The sequence below is a fragment of the Vulpes vulpes genome, chromosome 3 (assembly GCF_048418805.1).
Source record: "Vulpes vulpes isolate BD-2025 chromosome 3, VulVul3, whole genome shotgun sequence".
Classification (NCBI taxonomy): Eukaryota; Metazoa; Chordata; class Mammalia; order Carnivora; family Canidae; genus Vulpes; species Vulpes vulpes.
The window spans coordinates 66,105,017-66,123,113 of NC_132782.1; the positions used below are offsets into that span (position 1 = coordinate 66,105,017).

General features: G+C 41.6%; 1 long non-coding RNA gene across 1 annotated transcript in view; it reads right to left on the reverse strand.

Annotated features, from left to right (window-relative positions):
- Window positions 1–5,311: 5,311 nt before the first annotated feature.
- Window positions 5,312–18,097, reverse strand: part of LOC112934257 (uncharacterized) — a 38,458-nt gene continuing 25,672 nt past the window's right edge. Inside the window, exon 3 of the long non-coding RNA XR_012000470.1 lies at window positions 5,312–5,384. This is a non-coding gene — a long non-coding RNA (uncharacterized lncRNA). The remainder of the gene's footprint in view (window positions 5,385–18,097) is intronic.

Genomic DNA, 18,097 nt, shown 5'->3' on the forward strand with positions numbered 1-18,097 from the left:
ATGATCACCCCCGCATGACATGGACTAAGGGAGAGCTGCCCGAGTGTGTGCCTGTATATGTGTGTGTAACCTTGCGTGTTGTCCGAGTCCTCCAAAACCAATGTACAGTCACTTTTATATTTGGGGAGAAAAAGAAATGTTTTACAAATGCTTACCTATAAGACTAAATATTTCATACACAACCTCCACACTCCATTGGGCCTCTACTGCTGGGAAGGAATGATAACATAAATGTAGGTATTCAGCATGTCTTTTCCTTAAAACAGTGATTTTCCTTAAAAGAAAAGGAGGAAGACAGAGAAAGGAATCGCATAGCAATTCACTGACTAGCTAATGCCATGTTAGCTCCTAAGGAGGTGACCGAGCCCAATTCCTTAGCTGCTGTGTGGGATGCTCCCCTCGCCTGCTATTTGAAGGCATTTACTACAGGAACACATGCCTTCATCACTCTGCCTTCACTATGAATTATGACTCATCCTGCCTACACAAATCCACTAAACGGCTTTGGTTTGCTTCTGAATCAGTGACATTTCGGTCCCCGGTACCGTAGACCATTTCCATAAAACACAGACCGTCACCAGAATGCCCTTAAATTTAGCTCAGAGATTGAACTGAGATATCTTTGTCAGAAAGATCAGATTGGTTAATGGGGAGCTAGAAATTATATGTATGTGACAAATCGTGTCAGCTTCCCACCTGATCGGGGCTGTGCCTGGGGTGGAACGAGGCCTGAGCCAGACGCAGAGAATCCTAATGGTTCTCCAGCTTGCCAGCCAGCATCACACACCAGCAGCTCCGGAGAGGGCTGAGACCACATGGGTCATTTCCAGAACTTTTCCTTCGTGTGTGTGGGCGTGTCTGGGTGTGTGTTTTACAAGTGGGTGGGAAATCTCAGCTGGTTCTCAGCTAACATAAGGTCTGAGGGACCCATGACAGACACACACTTAGTGATAAGGAGGAAGAGTTGGCAGGAAAGGGCTGGCGCACAAAGCTGGCCTAGCTGTGTTCTCTTCCCGGGGATGGCGGGACAGAGATGTTGGCAGGGCCAGGCCAGCGTGAGGATGGGTTTGAACACCTTTGCCACCATCTTGCTAGAATGTGACTCTTGTCACTTGCAGAACTCTAAGCAGTAGTTTCATTCTCTTTAGAGAGAATTCAGCGCTTGTCCCATGACAACAGATCAATATGACACACAGCCGGTCTCGATACAGGCGTCTGTCTGATAATCTTTTGGAAATGGCCAATAAAGACTCAAAGCCTGCTTATGCGCTGGCACTTGGGGGGCCCTCCGGCAAGCAAGCTTGCTTCCCATGCCGCGGTGCAGGTGGTGGAGAGGTCATGGTTGGAGGAACACTCAGCACCAAGGGCAGCGCCTGCCCGCCTCTCACCTCTTCCTTCACGTTGCTTTCCTTTCTAACTCCATTCATCACCCTTATAGTCTGGTTCACTGGCTCTGTTCTCTCTCCATGTCCCCCTTTCCATTGGAAAGAGGACCCTCAGGCAGCCTTGGCACCAGAGAAGGGCAGAATGGGTATAGCCACTGTCCCAGGCAGGTGCATTTTCAAAGCAGCACATTTGGTTGGACCAACAACTCTGTATCCTGTGCTGGTCATTCCCTATCTGCCCTTCCAGGTTCAGTCTCCTCCAGCCTCCATCCTGCCTGGGCTCTAAGGGGATGAAGGCCTGAAGTTACCAGCTCCTCCTTCTTGGGCTTCTGTCAATGGTAATATCAACAGAGAACAAGTTCCTAACAGAGCCCGATGGGCCACTCTCTCCCACTCTCTGCTGCAGCCCCAGTGGCTGTGGCCTGGCTTCAACCCTCTGGGCTGAGAACACCTGCTGGGTAACCCTCTCAATGGCATCAGCTCTCACCTGTCTCAGGTGACACTTCCCCTGCCTCTTTAGGCTGATGGCAGGTAGTGGGCCCCAGCAGTGGGTATCACAGGTGACTCAAAATCCCTTGTTGGTCACCTTAGCTACTTATGCGTCCACAAGAAGTCCCTTCATTGAACTCATTTATCAAGGGTGCCTGGGTGGCTCAGGGGTTGGGCATTTGCCTTTGGCTTAGGGTGTGATCCCGGGGTCCTGGGATGGAGTTCTACATCAGGCTCCCTGCATGGAGTCTGCTTCTCCCTCTGCCTATGTCTCTGCCTCTCTCTGTGTCTCTCATGAATAAATAAATAAAATCTTCAAAAAAAAAAAAAAAGAACTCATCGGTCAAACCCTTCTGATGGTGACTTTCTTGCTTACAGCATTGGCTGGTGTTACAGAGGGTGGAGATAGCCCCTCATTAGGGACATGGGTGAAGGATAAGGGAACCTGAATTCAGTTCCCTTTCTGGTTCCTTATGTCTAAGCATGAGATCCTGTTGCTCTCTTTGAGCTGGGTGCATCAACAGACATAGGCTTCTCTCTCCCTTTTATTTTTGTATATTTTTTTATTGGAGTTAGATTTGTCAACATATAGTATAACACCCAATGCTCATCCCATCAATGCCCCCCTCAGTCACTGTCACCCAGTCACCCTGTCTGCCCGCTCACCTCCCCTTCCACTACCCCTTGTTCATTTCCTAGAGCTAGGAGTTTTTCATGGTTTGTCTCCCTGTCTGATTTTTCCCACTCATTTTCCCTCCTTTCCCTTATAATCTCTTTCACTATTCCTTATATTCCCCATATGAGTAAAGCCATATGATGATTGTCCTTCTCTGATTGACTTACTTCACTCAGCATAATACCCTCCAGTTCCATCCATGTCAAAACAAATGGTGGGCATTCATCCTTTCTGATGGCTGAGTAATATTCCATTGTATACATAGACCACATCTTCTTTATTCATTCTTCTGTCGATGGACACCGAGGCTCCTTCCACAGTTTGGCTATTGTAGACATTGCTGCTATAAACATTAGGGTGCAGGTGTCCTGGCATTTCACTGCATCTGTATCTTTGGGATAAATCCCCAGGAATGCAATTGCCAGGTCATACAGCAGATCTATTTTTAACTCTTTGAGGAACCTCCACACAGTTTTCCAGAGTGGCTGCACAAGTTCACATCCCCACCAACAGTGCAAGAGGGCTCCCCTTTCTCCACATCCTCTCCAACATTTGTTGTTTCCTGTTTTGTTAATACTCACCATTCTCACTGATATGAGGTGGTATCTCATTGTGGTTTTGATTTGTATTTCCCTGATGGCCAGTGATGTGGAGCATTTTCTCATGTGTTTGTTGGCCATGTGTATGTCTTCGTTGGTGAAATTTCTGTTCATGCCTTTTGCCCATTTCATGATTGGATTGTTTGTTTCTTTGCTGTTGAGTTTAATAAGCTAGAGAATCCAAAAGACTCAACCCCAAGATTGCTAGAACTCATACAGCAATTAGGCAATGTGGCAGGATACAAAATCAATGCCCAGAAATCGGTGGCATTTCTAAACACTAACAATGAGACTGAAGAAAGAGAAATTAAGGAGTTAATCCCATTTACAATTGCACCCGAAAGCATAGGAATAAACCTAAACAGAGAGGTAAAGGATCTATACCCTAAAAACTACAGAATACTTCTGAAAGAAATTGAGGAAGACACAAAGAGATGGAAAAATATTTCATGCTCATGGTTTGGAAGAAGAAATATTGTGAAAATGTCAATGCTATCCAGGGCAATTTACACATTCAATGCAATCCGTATCCAAATACCATGGACTTTCTTCAGAGAGTTGGAACAAATAATCTTAAGATTTGTGTGGAATCAGAAAAGACCCCGAATAGCCAGGGGAATATTGAAAAAGAAAACCAGATCTTGGGGCATCACAATGCCAGATTTCAAGTTGTACTACAAAGCTGTGATCAAGACAGTGTGGTAGTGGCACAGAAACAGACACATAGATCAATGGAACAGAATAGAGAACCCAGAAACGGGCCCTCAACTCTATGGTCAACTAATATTTGGCAAAGCAGGAAAGACTATCCACTGGAAAAAGGACAGTCTCTTCAATAAACGGTGCTGGGAAGATTGGACAGCCACATGCAGAAGAATGAAACTAGACCATTATCTTACACCAGACACAAAGATAAACTCAAAATGGATGAAAGACCTAAATGTGAAACAAGAATCCATCAAAATCCTACAGGAGAACACAGGCAACACCCTTTTTGAACTTGGCCACAGGAACTTCTTGCAAGATACATCTATGAAGGCAAAGGAAACAGAAGCAAAAATGAACTATTGGGACTTAATCAAGATAAAAAGCTTCTGCACAGCCCAAGAAACAGTCAACAAAACTAAAAAACAACCTACAGAATGGGAGAAGATATTTGCAAATGACATATCAGATATAGGACTACTATCCAAGGTCTATAAAAACATAGGCTTCTCAACGTCCGTTTTCTATTTCCAAGGTACCCAGCGTGGTCTGCTTAGGGACCTGGCTGCAGGTGATGCTGCATGGTGGTTGGCTTTTCTCTGGACCATAGGTGAAGGGCCAGAGGCATCCCGGTGTTTTGGCAAACCTGGCCAGTCAGGACACACGTCCATGGAGGCTGGATGTACCCACGTCACGGCCTGGGGTCAGGCACTCAGAGCCACTGTCCTTGGGAATTCACCTTTCTACTCCTTCTGAGCTTTTCCTGTTCACTTATCCCTGAACAAGGAAACAAGGACTGAGTCCCTGGCCATTTGCCAGCTGCTTGGTGAGGTCTGACCAGGGAAGCTGCCCACATTTCCCTCTGAGGACTTCCTCAGGGGAGGGAGACAAGCACAGGACAACTGGATTTTACCACCACCCAGCCCCTGGAAGTCTGAAATGCTGACACTGGATGTGACACCTCCATTCCCTCACGAGATCCAGTGTTGTCCCCCCTTCTGTGTCCTCTGACTCACACCCACCCCAGCTGCCCTGAGCCGTGTTCCTGGACACACACTCTCTGTCTCTCTCTCACCCACATAAGTCACCCACCAACTCTCAAGAATTCCATTTCCTCAATATTCTTGAACCAGGTTCACTTTTCTTCATCCTCATCAATGTTACCCTATTTGAGTTGACAGCCATTTCTCCTGGAACACACGGTAACACATTTTTTTTCCAAACTGGTCTCTTTGGTTCCTATCTTGGCCTATCTTGGCCTATGTTGCCTCTCTATTTTTTCAACTCACACACCCTGTAGCTCAATACTCTTCAATGGCAAACATCAGTTGATTCACAAGGCACAGAATGCCCCTCACCACCTGATCTACTTACCTGTCCAGTCTGTCACCTGGCTGGCCAGTGTCTGTCCCACCTCCTACCTTTTACTCCCACTGCTTGCAGTCCTGGGACAGTCACACTGGAAACAAAACAATCTGGTCCCAATTTCTTCTTCAACTCTGCCTTTCCTTGTAAACTGCTTAACTGTGCCTGCCACCCAACAGAACAAATGATGTTTTTAGAATGTTGTCTTTAAAAAAAAATTATTTATTTATTTATTTATTTATTTATTTATTTATTTATTTATTCATGAGAAACACACACAGAGAGAGGCAGAGACATAGGCAGAGGGAGAAACAGGTTCCCTGCAGGGAGCCGGATGTGGGACTCGATGCCAGGGCCCTGGGATCACGACCTGAGATGAAGGCAGGCTCTAAACCACTGAGCCACCCAGGGATCCCTGTTTTTAGAATGTTAACCTGACCTAGGTTCCCATTCAAAATCGAATGCAAAGACCCAGATTCTTACAAAATCATTACAGCCCTGTGAGTGTGAAACTTCATTGAATCCCTTGTGATCCTCAGGAGAGAGCAGTTCTCTCACAAAGCCTGGATGAGCCCTGCAGCAGAAGACTTGGGGCCGGTGGGAAGAGTGTAAGGAGGTCTCTATCCATAAGAACCCCCATTGATCACCCTCAACACACAATTCCCCCCAACCTTATACTCCCAAATGTAAAGAAGTTGTCTATCAAATGTTCACAAACCATCGTCCTGGTAGTGAAATTGTTTGTGTGTGTGTGTGTGTGTGTGTGTGTGTGTGAGAGAGAGAGAGAGAGAGAGAGAGAGAGAAGGATCATCTCTCATCTGCAATCCTAGATAACATCCTTGGTTTCAAAATACTCTCCCTCTTATCGGAAAATGTTTTTGTATCCTTTAAGACCATACGATGAGCTTCCACAGCATTTTTACATTTGTCTGCAAGCGAATTCATTTATATGTTCATTTGTCCATGTGATCTACTTCACAACTGTTCATTGCATCCTCCCCCTCTGGTCCCATCCAGTTCCCTGGAAAGCCCCTGTGATGTGCTGTTGACCTTGAAATGAAGACAAATCACTTTCACCTAGCTGACAAAGGCTTGCATGGATTCGTCCCTTCCCATTTTTCAACTGCCCTCAAAGGGGACACGCATCCATGTGATAATAGTGCACGCACATCAGATCAGTGCACTCGGAGAGCCTGGAGCATAGGAGATTTTAGCACACAGGAAAGGACTCATTACAAATCATGGAGAAAGTCATGATCATTTGCTATATTGTTGTGCATACATATTGTATCACTTGCTTACATATTTTAGTTGTTCAGAAAAATCTCCACAGATTGTCACTTCACACTGTGCATGCAGTAAAATCCCAAATAGACAGAAACGGTAAATTCTGAAGTTGAATGTGAGTTTATTTATAAATGAGACAGTATTTTCAAAGATTTTTAAAATAACAACATTTAATCTAAAGATGGGGAAAATTTATTACTGGAAGAGCCAAAGAGGAAAATACATGAGTGAAAATTAATTGATTTGATTAGATAAAGCAGTTTTTCATCATACTGTCAACATCACAGGCAAAATCAAAGGACCAAAACATCCTAGGTGAATATTTGCTATATGTTCGATAAAGAATTTATATGCTTTAAATATACAAGAACTCATACACATCAATCGGTAATGCTGACACCTCTGTGGAATGGTGTCCAGCATTTTAAGTGCTCTGCAGTAATGTGAGCTCTTCATTACTTGTTTGTCATTGTTAATATTTGTTATTTGTTATAAATTGTTACTATTTACTTGTCAATATTGTTATTTTTTTATTTTTAATTCTTAAACCATTTTTATTTATTTATTTTTATTTATTTATTTTTTTACATTTTCTGTGATATTTAATTTTCTTGATTTGTTCTTTAGTTTTACTTTTTCCTTCCCAATCTATACACCCTTTATTTCTTTTTCTTTTCTTTTTTTTTAATTAATTTTTATTGGTGTTCAATTTACCAACATACAGAAAAACACCCAGTGCTCATCCCGTCAAGTGTCCACCTCAGTGCCCGTCACCCATTCCCCTCCAACACCCACCCTCCTCCCCTTCCACCACCCCTAGTTCGTTTCCCCGAGTTAGGAGTCTTTATGTTCTGTCTCCCTTCCTGATATTTCCCAACATTTCTTTTCCCTTCCTTTATATTCCCTTTCACTATTATTTATATTCCCCAAATGAATGAGAACATACACTGTTTGTCCTTCTCCGATTGACTTATTTCACTCAGCATAATACCCTCCAGTTCCATCCACGTTGAAGCAAATGGTGGGTATTTGTCGTTTCTAATTGCTGAGTAATATTCCATTGTATACGTAAACTACATCTTCTTTATCCATTCATCTTTCAATGGACACCGAGGCTCCTTCCACAGTTTGGCTATTGTGGCCATTGCTGATAGAAACATCGGGGTGCAGGTGTCCCGACGTTTCATTGCATCTGTATCTTTGGGGTAAATCCCCAACAGTGCAATTGCTGGGTCGTAGGGCAGGTCTATTTTTAACTCTTTGAGGAACCTCCACACAGTTTTCCAGAGTGGCTGCACCAGTTCACATTCCCACCAACAGTGTAAGAGGGTTCCCTTTTCTCCGCATCCTCTCCAACATTTGTTGTTTCCTGCCTTGTTAATTTTCCCCATTCTCACTGGTGTGAGGTGGTATCTCATTGTGGTTTTTTTTTTTTTAATTAATTTTTATTGGTGTTCAATTTACCAACATACAGAAAAACACCCAGTGCTCATCCCGTCAAGTGTCCACCTCAGTGCCCGTCACCCATTCCCCTCCAACACCCGCCCTCCTCCCCCCTTCCACCACCCCTAGTTCGTTTCCCCGAGTTAGGAGTCTTTATGTTCTGTCTCCCTTCCTGATATTTGTGGTTTTGATTCGTATTTCCCTGATGGCAAGTGATGCAGAGCATTTTCTCATGTGCATGTTGGCCATGTCCATGTCTTCCTCTGTGAGATTTCTCTTCATGTCTTTTGCCCATTTCATGATTGGATTGTTTGTTTCTTTGGTGTTGAGTTTAATAAGTTCTTTATAGATTTTGGAAACTAGCCCTTTATCTGATATGTCATTTGCAAATATCTTCTCCCATTCTGTAGGTTGTCTTTTAGTTTTGTTGACTGTATCTTTTGCTGTGCAAAAGCTTCTTATCTTGATGAAGTCCCAATAGTTCATTTTTGCTTTTGTTTCTTTTGCCTTTGTGGATGTATCTTGCAAGAAGTTACTGTGGCCGAGTTCAAAAAGGATGTTGCCTGTGTTCTCCTCTAGGATTTTGATGGACTCTTGTCTCACATTTAGATCTCTCATCCATTTTGAGTTTATCTTTGTGTATGGTGAAAGAGAGTGGTCCAGTTTCATTCTTCTGCATGTGGATGTCCAATTTTCCCAGCACCATTTATTGAAGAGACTGTCTTTCTTCCAATGGATAGTCTTTCCTCCTTTATCGAATATTAGATGACCATACATTTCAGGGTCCACTTCTGGGTTCTCTATTCTGTTCCATTGATCTATGTGTCTGTTTTTGTGCCAGTACCACACTGTCTTGATGACCACAGCTTTGTAGTACAACCTGAAATCTGGCATTGTGATGCCCCCAGCTATGGTTTTCTTTTTTAAAATTCCCCTGGCTATTCGGGGTCTTTTCTGATTCCACACAAATCTTAAAATAATTTGTTCTAACTCTCTGAAGAAAGTCCATGGTATTTTGATAGGGATTGCATTAAACGTGTAAATTGCCCTGGGTATCATTGACATTTTTACAATATTAATTCTGCCAATCCATGAGCATGGAATATTTTTCCATCTCTTTGTGTCTTCCTCAATTTCTTTCAGAAGTGTTCTATAGTTTTTAGGGTATAGATCTTTTACCTCTTTGGTTAGGTTTATTCCTAGGTATCTTATGCTTTTGGGTGCAATTGTAAATGGGATGGACTCCTTAATTTCTCTTTCTTCAGTCTCATTGTTAGTGTATAGAAATGCCATTGATTTCTGGGCATTGATTTTGTATCCTGCCACGCTACCAAATTGCTGTATGAGTTCTAGCAATCTTGGGGTGGAGGCTTTTGGGTTTTCTATGTAGAGTATCATGTCATCGGCGAAGAGGGAGAGTTTGACTTCTTCTTTGCCAATTTGAATGCCTTTAATGTCTTTTTGTTGTCTGATTGCTGAGGCGAGAACTTCCAGAACTATGTTGAACAACAGTGGTGAGAGTGGACATCCCTGTCTTGTTCCTGATCTTAGGGGAAAGGCTCCCAGTGCTTCCCCATTGAGAATGATATTTGCTGTGGGCTTTTTGTAAATGGCTTTTAAGATGTTGAGGAAAGTTCCCTCTATTCCAACACTCTGAAGGGTTTTGATCAGGATTGGATGCTGTATTTTGTCAAATGCTTTCTCTGCATCTAATGAGAGTATCATATGGTTCTTGGTTTTTCTCTTGCTGATATGATGAATCACATTGATGGTTTTATGAGTGTTGAACCAGCCTTGTGTCCTGGGGATAAATCCTACTTGGTCATGGTGAATAATTTTCTTAATGTGTTGTTGGATCCTATTGGCTAGTATCTTGTTGAGAATTTTTGCATCCATGTTCATCAGGGATATTGGTCTGTAATTCTCCTTTTTGGTGGGGTCTTTGTCTGGATTCGGAATTAAGGTGATGCTGGCCTCATAGAATGAATTTGGAAGTACTCCATCTCTTTCTATCTTTCCAAACAGCTTTAGTAGAATAGGTATGATTTCTTCTTTAAACGTTTGATAGAATTCCCCTGGGATCAATATTGTTATTATTGTTAATAGTAGTATTCCTAAGATACAGGGAGAACATACAAAGTCCAACAGTCATGAAAAATAAGGCTAAAACACATGAAACAATGTTTATTCTCACTTCTATCTCGGGAACTCTAAATGCTTAATGAATACAATTTTTGCCAATCAATTTATTAATGATTTTAAAATAAAAATCAGTACTACCAAAGGCCATTCACTTTCTGGTAATAATTAGCATCATTATAAAATCTTTCCTGATTTTATCCTTGGAGCACTCCTTCTCCAAGGTAGGTGTGGAAAAGATGCCTACTGTGCACAGGTGTGAGTGGTGTGTGTCCCGTGTGGGTGGAGCCTCAGATCCTACCAACAAATGGCAAGACCACCTTCCCCAGCCAAGGATAGAGGCACATTTGAGATGCAGTCACCTTCGTCTCAGGCTCTTTGTGGACGACAGTAGTCAGGGAAAATGTGCCTGCCATGACCATGGTATGTGGGCAGGAGAAGTCTTTCTATGTGTCAAGCTGTCTTGGTTGATACCACCTATAGGGGGAGTGCAATCATTCATCATTCATGAGACATCATTCATGAGAACGGTTTGACGGTATAGAGAGATTTTAAAGAATCTCAGATTTGGATTTTCTGATTCCTGCTCATTCAGTCACTTGTTCATCAGGCAAACATTTCCTGGGCTTGTGATGTGTCTGGACACCTAGCAGGCACAGAGAAACAGAATAGAGAGATGCCTGCACAGGGCCACAAAGCAATTCCCTTTCAGATCCTTTTCTAAGAAATAATGAAAAACATAATAAATGGGTACACAAACATGTAAAATGCATGCTTCCCTCTATGATATTGATCAGTAGGACAATTGATCAGTAAGGCAAACACTCAAGAACAGGATTATTCTAGCGACGGAGGAAAATGTTCTGCTTATTTATAATTTTAAAATAATATTCATAGGCATAGCAAATACTAATTTTATAGTAATTAGTGAAGAGAGCAAAGTGTGTTTAAAGTATAGCATAGTCTAAATTTTATAAAGTGTATGCTTATATTAAAAAAGATAAAGTTATATATCAAATTATTTAAATTGGTTATCTCTGGGTAGAAGGGGAAAATGATTTTAATTTTTCTTTGTATTTTTTTGTATACAAAAGTTTAATAATGGACTTGCTATATTTTTTAATAAAAATAAAAAAATAAAAGTCATTAAAATATTTTTTTCTACCAATTCACAGGCTCTCATGAGGATGAATTAAATTACATTTTTAGAGTGCTTACAATTTATGCATAACAACTAGAGCATTATTAAAACAAAACACAGACCTAACTCCAAAAGAAACAGAAGGATAAAAAATAAATTGCAATCTGATCCAAAATGATAAAAGTGCTTAGGAAAAAATATTTCCAGTGGCTGAGCACCCTAAGAAATAGATTGGTTTTAGTCTGGTAGGACTATAATATGCAATTAAAGTGTAAATTTGCATAATAATAGCCAACTCTCAGCCAATTCCTAATTTTAAAACTGAGAGCACTGAGAAAACAGAGACATAACTATTGTTTGCTATAACCATAGTGGAATCAGTGCTCAGCGATCCAGGGATGAAAGCAAGTGGAGGGTGCGTCATCCATTGTTGGTAAAGTCATACTGCTTGCTCACACCGGAAGTGGGGGAGGGCCATGTTTGAGTTTGTTCAGGAACTATGGTTTTATATATATATACACACACACATATATATATATTCTATCATAATAATAACTAATTAATTATAATAGTAATATTTTATGTGTAGTATAATAATATATGTATATAAAATATATATACTGAATATACATATATTTTTTTGTTTCCTATCCCCAACAATAAATCTTGCTCTTTTCCTGACTCATTGTTTTTACGATACCTCTTGCAAGGAGCATCAGAATGCAGAATGCAGAGGGCCTGTGCCAGCTTATAATTATATCAAATATACTGATATATGCAAGACTTTGGAGAAATTTCCTGCCTATCTTAATCTTTATAACTTTTGAGGTAAGTGGCTCAATTACTTCTACTTCCTTTTCTTGAAGAAATTTGGGCAACCTTTCTGCTTTTGTATACAATTTAGTCAAAAAGCCAATTGGTGGAGCCAAGCCAGGTTGGCTTCTATTTTGGAGCAGAGTTGTTGGTCTGGTGCAATTAGGAAGTGTGACATGGAAGACAGCTGCTGGGGGGAGGGTTTGGGAGGGAGTGGGAAAGGAGGCACCTGCATTGGGCTATTGTGTTGGTTTCGTATAAAGAAGAATGATCAAGGACATGAACATATTGAGGATCATGGGAAACAGGTTCCTCACTATCAAGGAAGGAATTTACAAATATAAATATGCAAAGAACTTGATTTTCAATTTATAAAGGATTATAAGAAAAAGTATATTCTATCTCTCTTTTTAGGATATTTTATTTATTTATTTGAAAGAGAGAAAGAGAATGAACAGTGGGGAGGGGCAGAGAGAGAGAGAGAGAAGCAGACTCCTTGCTGAGCAGGGAGCCAGATGTGGGGCTCAATTCCAAGACCCGGAGATCATGACCTGAGATGAAGGCAGACGTTTAACTGACTGAGCCACCCAGGTGCCCCATAAATTCTCTTTTGAAATAGATACAAAAAATCCTTATGAGATATTGGCAAATTGGATTCAACCATGTAATAAATATACATCATCATCAGTAGGAGTTCACAAGAGGAATCAAAGAATGGTTAAAAATTAGAAAAATCTATGAATGCTTCTGGAAAACTTCATGACTAAGCCACACATTTTTATTTTCTCTCCTTTCTCCGTCTCCATTAAAGAACAAATAAAGTTCTGAAAAGTGTATCTCCCCATGAGGGACAAAGTGATGGGAAAGGACAAATCAAGGGAGTAAATACTTTGAAATAAATATAGAGGATGCTGAGCTGATAAAATAAGAGAAAACTTCAGCTGAATTCCTACATCAGAGAAGGAGAGGGCAGGAAAGTGCCCCGATCCTGGTCTGAAAATAGAAAGGGAAAATGAAATTCACTGTTAGAACCAAGGGGATCCCACTCTGTGTATTCATTTCCAGCTTTCTGGATGAGCAACCCAGAGTGTGCCCCTAAGTAAGGAGTGGAGGATACTTCATAGGGACATCTATGAGCCCCAAAGGTGGAGAGAAACCCTCTCCAAATGGTATTTGGATACCGGAAATGGAAAAAATCATGTTGTCCTGCTTGACAGTGAATCTAGTCATCACTTCTGTGTCTCCTTGGTGACAAGGAACCAACATCCAGAGAGCACCAGCTCTTTGACAGAGCTCCTAGCATGCAAGAGAGAGGCCTTAGTAAAGGGGGAAAGTCAGAGGAAGTACGTGTAATGGAAGGAACAAGACAACTTTCAAAGCAAGACAGGAGAGTAAAGACAAGGCTATAATAAATATCCTGAAAAAAACATAGTGATACTTCATCCATAAACAAGAACAGGATGCCATGAAAAAGGAACAACCAAAGAAGAGCAGGCTCTTGAAAAGTATATATTCAAAGCAGAAATATCATATGAATAGGAGGGTATGAGAGAGGTCACAGAATAACCCCTAACAAGCAGGAAAAAAAAAGTGACAAAAAAATAAGTTGGATGAACAAATGAAATGTGAAGGGTGGTACATGAGTCCAATATGGGGTTGCTAGGATTTCAAAAAGGTTAAAAAAAAAAAAAAAAAAAACACTGTCCACAGTTTGGAAAGTTCTCGTGTGAGCCTAGGAAATTGAATAAAAAAAGATTCACCAAAAAGTAAATCTCATTACTTCAGGGAATAAGGGGTGTTCTGAAAAAACATATAAATCAGAAGTTGATTTAAAAATTAGCTCATAGGGACACCTGGTGGCTCTGTGGTTGACCTTCAGCTTAGGTTGTGTTCCCGGGGTCCTGGGATCGAGTCCCACATCGGGTTCCCCACAGGGAGCCTGCTTCTCCCTCTGCCTGTGTCTCTGCCATTCTCTGTGTGTCTTTCATGAATAAATAAAATCTTTTTAAAAAAATAAAAATAAGAAAATAAAAATTAGCTCATATTTAAAAGTCAAGAAATAAAAGATCACTTCACATTTCTCTTCACCAACATTGAAAGGTTGAAAACAATTTAGTAGGTCATTCAAAATTCAATGATTTTCAACCTGGAATTCTATACCCAGCCAAAGACTAACTAGTTTCAGGGGTTAAATGCAGTTATTTGACACTCAAAACGAATAAATTGCAAAGGCACTGCTCCTACTAGTCACTGAAATCTGAGGGTAACAGAGTAACTGAGGGCAGGGTTGAGGTTGAGAGCGCAGAGGGCTGGGGTGCTACAGTCACACGCCTTCCCCACAAGGTCGTCAGTGCAGGGGACACCTGACCAGCCCCAGAGTGAGGGCTGCCCTAGTGACACCCTGTGCCCTGTCCTCAAGACATCAAGAACCAAGAAACAGAGAGCCTGGGACCCAGGACATAGGCTGCTCAACAGCAGAGCATGATGAAGCCTCGGGTTTCTGTCCTGCCACAGACCAAGAAAGCAAGTATGAACTCCCTTCTTACTGAGAAACAAGGAGATCGATATCTCACCATGAATAATACAAACTTAAAAGTGACTGTTTTTCTAGAATAAGAAAGGGGGTGGGCAGGGAGCAGCAGGAGGGTGAGGTATTTTGCTATCAGCTTTTGTTGTTTCTTTTCGTCCACCAAATTTTTGAAATGTCATATTTACCATTTGGGTAAAAAAGGAAAAAATAATTTAAATGAATATAGAAAGATAAATTCCAATGTAACTTGCCACATTAGCAGACTAAAGGGGAAATGGGTCGTTCTCTTATCTTAGACACAGAAAAAAAAGCTTCATAAAAGTCAAAAGCTAGGGATGCCCGGGTGGCTCAGTGTTGAGCATCTGTCTTCAGCTCAGGATGTGATCCTGGGGTTCTGGGATCGAGTCCCACATCGGCTCCCTGCATGGAGCCTGCTTCTCCCTCTGCCTATGTCTCTGCCTCTCTCTGTGTGTCTCTCATGAATAAATAAATAAAATAAAATAAATGTCAACAGCCATCCATCAAGAGACAAACAAGCCTTAACCAACCAGGGATGGAGAGGCTGCATTTGACACGGAAAGAGTAACTGCAAAAAAACCCTAAAACGACCATCACACTGCTGTGGAATATTAGAAGCATCCTATTTAAAATCAGAATGAACACCAGGTGTTCATTCTCCAATTACAAAAAACAAACAAACAAACAGAAATATTAGGAGTTAGTTGGATACTTAGGGAGTCAGGGCCAGGATCCCCAGAAAAAAATGTGGAGCCAGGACAGCTAAGATAAAACAGCCCTGACATCGTGTTTTGCAGCTTAGACAGGACTGCACTAGAATTCTGTTTGACAGCCTTTGCAGAAATGACTTCTACAGAATGTCCTAAAGTAAGACAAATAACCACAAGACATTTGTCAGTGTCAAGGGCAAGACCTAAGCTCCCAGATGTCAGAAAAAAAAAAAAAAAAAGACCTTGAGCACATGGACATTAACCTAATAGGTAGGCAGATGGAGACCAAAGCCCTGATTGGCACGACTCAGCACACCCTAACTGCTTAAGGGAGTTCTGCAAAGGACCTCAAAAAACCCCTAAACTAGGAAACACTGGGGCAGCCCTCTATGGCCCTCCTCCCTCCCTGGGGGCTCTATACTCTTGCTCAGTGGACTTTGTTGCCCCCCACTCTTTGTCTGCTCTACCTCTTCATTCTTCAAAGTGGCATGACCAAGAACCCATGAGCTAAAGAGACCAAGTCCTGTCACAAAAAGATGATGCCAATGAAAGCAGAGACTGTCCTCTTCCTAGATAAGGAGACCCAGGATTGTAGCCACATCAATTCCTCCCAAACATGTCTGCAAATTTAAAACAATTTCAGTTAAGAGCCCTGCAGACCAAAGATACAGATCCAGTGAAAAACCTAGACACCTGCACCCCAATGTTTCTAGCAGCAATGTCCACAATAGCCAAATGGTGGAAGGAGCTTCAGTGTCCATCGACAGATGATGGATAAAGAAGATGTGGTCTGTATACAATGGAATATTCCTCAGCCATCAGAAAGGACGGATACCCACGATTTGCTTCGACGTGGATGGAACTGGAGGGTATTATGCTGAGTGAAGTAAGTCAACTGGAGGAGAACAATCATCATAAGGCTTCACTCATATGGGGAATATAAGAAATAGTGAAAGGTATTAAAGGGGAAAGGAGGGGAACTGAGTGGGAAAAACCAGACAGGGAGACAAACTATGAGAGACTCCTAATTCTGGAAAATGAACAAGGGGTAGTGGAAGTGGAGGTGGGCAGGGGGATGGGGTCACTGGGTGATGGGCACTGAGAGGGGCGTTTGATGGGATGAGCACTGGGTGTTATGTTATATGTTGGCAAATTGAGCTCAATAAAAAAAATACAAAAAAAAAGCCCTGCAGAAATAGTTTTGTGAAAGCTTACAAATTAATTCAGAAGTTTGTATGGAAAGTTAAAGGTGCTTTTGAAGATAAGAGGGATAAGATGCTTCTGGACAGTCAGAACTGGTATTGCAAGTCCCAGGCCTAATGTGAAGGGGCTGCAGGAAAAGGCTGTCAGGAACCGTGTGGTCTCATGGGGAGGACCCAAAAGGTGTCCAGTGAGGAAGCTGTGCCCACGGGAACCAGCACCATGGGCCAGTGGGAAAAAGACTATTCTATGAATGCACTCAAGACCATCAACAGTCCTAGGAGATCCTTCTATGTCCTAGCAGTTATGAAGTTATTCTTCTGTGGTTTGTTCTAATTATTTAAACCACACAAGAACAACCTCAAGCAATAAAAAATGTAAGTAAATGTGATTATTTCAAAATATAAAAACTCTGGTATCTTAAAAGACACCTCAAATACTTAAAATACAAATAACAATGTGGGAAAGAGTGGTTTTTTTTCTTAAGACTTTGTTTATTTATGAGAGACACAGAGACAGAGGCAGGGACACAGGCAGAGGGAGAAGCAGGCTCCATGCGGGGATCCTGATGTGGAACTCGATACCAGGACCCTGGGATCATGACCTGACCCAAAGGAAGGCACCCAACCACTGAGCCACCCACGCACCCTGTGAGAATAATTTCAGTTTATGTAGTGAGCAAGAAAGACATGTATAAGAAAGGAGGAACTTTTAGGAATCAATAACTAAAGGAAGAGCTAACTCACAGAAGAAATGTGAATGTATATCCTAACTGACAAGATGCTCACCTTCAGGAATAACCAGGGAAATGAACATTAAAACAGCAAGGAAGGGTTTTTTTTCTTTCTAAAAAAAGATATGGGCAAAGAGCAGAAGTGCAGTGGAGTACTGCGTTGGCCAGAAAACATGGGATCTGGCCTTCCCTGCTCCGTTGGCGGGGCGTCTGGCTAGCTCAGTGACTGTAGGGTAGTACATGAGCTTGCTGAAAAATAAACAATGTGCATATCCTGTAACAAGCAATTCCACCTCTGGATGGGTAAACTAGATGAATTATTGCACATGCTCACCAGGAGATAGCCACAGGATAGTTTATTGGGCACGGGTTGTAACACTCCAAGTTTGGGGACAACCCAAATGTCTATCTGCTAGAGAGAGAATAAATAAGATGGTACCAGTTGTAATGCAAGGGCTCAACCGCCAGATATATCTCTCCGTATCAGTATAGACATATCCCAGAAACAAAATATAGAGCAAAACAGCAAAATGGACATGAATAAATACAACCTCATGTCCTCACAAATAATAGTAGACACAAATAGTATGCAATTGTGGAAATGCAATATATTATCTATGAGTATACAAACAAGAAGAGCTACTTTTTTCTTTCTAATGATGCTGGATCATTAGCACAGAAGTCGGGGTACAGAGGACATCTCCTGGGGGGGGTGGCTAACAGTGATGTTAGCTATATCTTTGATATTTCAGATCTTTAAATAGAGCGTAATCAAAGCATACACAAATGTCAGCAGCAAAGTATGGATGGTAGGGTAGGAATATGGGATTTTATTTTTCTACTCTTGGTAGTTATCTCAGTTTT